Below are 2,615 nucleotides of genomic sequence, written 5' to 3' on the forward strand. Positions count from 1 at the left end.
ACATGCCCCCTTTTGTTTGAGGTTTTTCTACCATTGTTCGGTCGCTTCCCCACTGATAATGATTTTGGGCCATGCTCTCGATAAGTTGATAAGCGTCGGTGTAAGGTTTATCCATAAGCGCACCACCGGCGGCGGCGTCTATTGTTAACCTTGTGTTGTATAAGAGACCATTGTAGAAGGTGTGAATTACTAACCAGACTTCTAAACCATGGTGTGGGCAAAGTCTCATCATGTCCTTGTATCTTTCCCATGCTTCGAAAAGAGACTCGTTATCTTTTTACTTAAATCCATTTATCTGGGCTCTCAACATAGCTGTTTTGCTTGGGGGAAAATATCGGGCAAGAAAAACTTTCTTCAACTCATTCCATGTGGTGACTGAGTTAGAAGGAAGAGACTGAAGCCATCTTCTAGCTTTATCTCTTAACGAGAAAGGAAAGAGACGAAGTCGAATTGCCTCTGAAGTGACACCATTAGCTTTAACAGTGTCAGCGTATTGGACAAATACGGATAAATGAAGGTTTGGATCCTCGGTAGGATTTCCAGAGAATTGATTTTGTTGCACTGCCTGCAACAACGAAGGTTTAAGTTCGAAGTTGTTCGCTTCGATTGCGGGTGGAGCAATACTCGAATGCGGCTCATCTTGCGATGGAGCAGCGTAATCTCGAAGAGCACGAGCTGGTTCGGCCATCGCTGATATCGTCGAAGGAAGAAGATGCATGAGCGTGGCCTTTCGGGTTAGGTTGGGGTTGTCCAAGAAATGTACCAGTTGGGGCAGCAGTAGGCGCTTGTTGTTGAGCTACTTGCGAGATTTGTGTTTCCAGCATTTTGTTATGGGTAGCCAGGGCATCTACTTTACTTGCTAGTTGTTTAATCTGTTTGCTAGTGTGTACATTCTGGTTTAAGAACTCTTTATTGGTTTGCTGTTGAGAAGCTATGAAGTTCTCCATCATGATTTCCAAGTTGGATTTCCTAGGAACGTTATTGTTAGGTGTAGATGGGGTCGACTTTTGATATCCAGGAGGTATAGCTGGAGCTTGACTGGGAGTTTGACCTGGTGCGTATAAAGCGTTGTTACTTTTATATGAAAAATTAGGATGGTTCTTCCAGTTTGAGTTATAGGTATGCGAGTAAGGATTTCCTTGAGCATAGTTCACCTGCTCTGTTTGAATTCCTGTTAGGAGTTGACAATCTGTAGGCGTGTGACCTTGAATTCCACAGACTTCGCAATTTTGAGTTACGGCAACCACGGTGGCTGGAGGTGATACATTTAAACTTTCAATTTTCTGGGCAAGAGCATCCACTTTTGTATTAACATGATCAAGGCTACTTATCTCGTACATGCCCCCTTTTGTTTGAGGTTTTTCTACCATTGTTCGGTCGCTTCCCCACTGATAATGATTTTGGGCCATGCTCTCGATAAGTTGATAAGCGTCGGTGTAAGGTTTATCCATAAGCGCACCACCGGCGGCGGCGTCTATTGTTAACCTTGTGTTGTACAAGAGACCATTGTAGAAGGTGTGAATTACTAACCAGTCTTCTAAACTATGGTGTGGGCAAAGTCTCATCATGTCCTTGTATCTTTCCCATGCTTCAAAAAGAGACTCGTTATCTTTTTGCTTAAATCCATTTATCTGGGCTCTCAACATAGTTGTTTTGCTTGGGGGAAAATATCGGGCAAGAAAAACTTTCTTCAACTCATTCCATGTGGTGACTGAGTTAGAAGGAAGAGATTGAAGCCATCTTCTAGCTTTATCTCTTAACGAGAAAGGAAAGAGACGAAGTCGAATTGCCTCTGAAGTGACACCATTAGCTTTAACAGTGTCAGCGTATTGGACAAATACGGATAAATGAAGGTTTGGATCCTCGGTAGGATTTCCAAAGAATTGATTCTGTTGCACTGCCTGCAACAGCGAAGGTTTAAGTTCGAAGTTGTTCGCCTCGATTGCGGGTGGAGCAATACTCGAATGCGGCTCATCTTGCGATGGAGCAGCGTAATCTCGAAGAGCACGAGCTGGTTCGGCCATTGCTGGTATCGTCGAAGGAAGAAGATTTTTGAGATCAGGAATTTCGATTGGAGGAAGATTGTTTGTAGCACGATACTCCCGAATTCGTCGTAATAATCGGAGATATCGTTCAACGTCGTTGATCCGTAAGTAGTACGGTTCGCCTTGTGAGTGAGTGTGTGGCATACAAATCAACGAAAAAGAAGGGAAAAATAAAAATTGCCTTAGTCTCTACAGCGTAATAGAAGAGTTACGATATCAACTAAATAAAAGTCCCCGGCAACGGCGCCAAAAACTTGATCGCGACTTTATGAGTCTATCGGGGTATTAACTGCAAGTGCACAGTCTAATCGCGTAGTTTTAAAAGATATCGATCCCACAGGGACTTAATGAATCGATATACCGTTTTTCTAGGGTTACTACGTAAAGCTAAGGCGGATGATACTTTGATGATTAGGGGGAAAAGTAAAAATAAAATTGGATCTAGATTAAATATCAAATAACACGGATATCGGTATGTAGTTCGTCGTAATTAGGGAATTAAATCTTCGTTGGTCTTTTTCTTAGTTTTAAACTAAGTCTTTTCAGTAGACACTATTAATTAAAAGTCTT

The 2,615-nt window shown here is 42.3% G+C and overlaps 2 non-coding genes across 2 annotated transcripts; both read left to right on the top strand.

Moving 5' to 3' along the window:
• The first annotated feature begins 203 nt into the window (after window positions 1-203).
• Window positions 204-310, top strand: LOC127088981 (small nucleolar RNA R71). Its single transcript, XR_007790765.1, has one exon. It is a non-coding gene; the product is annotated as a small nucleolar RNA R71 (small nucleolar RNA).
• A 1,229-nt stretch (window positions 311-1,539) lies between these two features.
• LOC127090229 (small nucleolar RNA R71) lies at window positions 1,540-1,646 on the top strand. Its single transcript, XR_007791755.1, has one exon. It is a non-coding gene; the product is annotated as a small nucleolar RNA R71 (small nucleolar RNA).
• The last annotated feature ends 969 nt before the right edge of the window (window positions 1,647-2,615 follow it).

The sequence above is a fragment of the Lathyrus oleraceus genome, chromosome 5 (genome assembly GCF_024323335.1).
Source record: "Lathyrus oleraceus cultivar Zhongwan6 chromosome 5, CAAS_Psat_ZW6_1.0, whole genome shotgun sequence".
In the NCBI taxonomy this organism is placed as follows: Eukaryota; Viridiplantae; Streptophyta; class Magnoliopsida; order Fabales; family Fabaceae; genus Lathyrus; species Lathyrus oleraceus.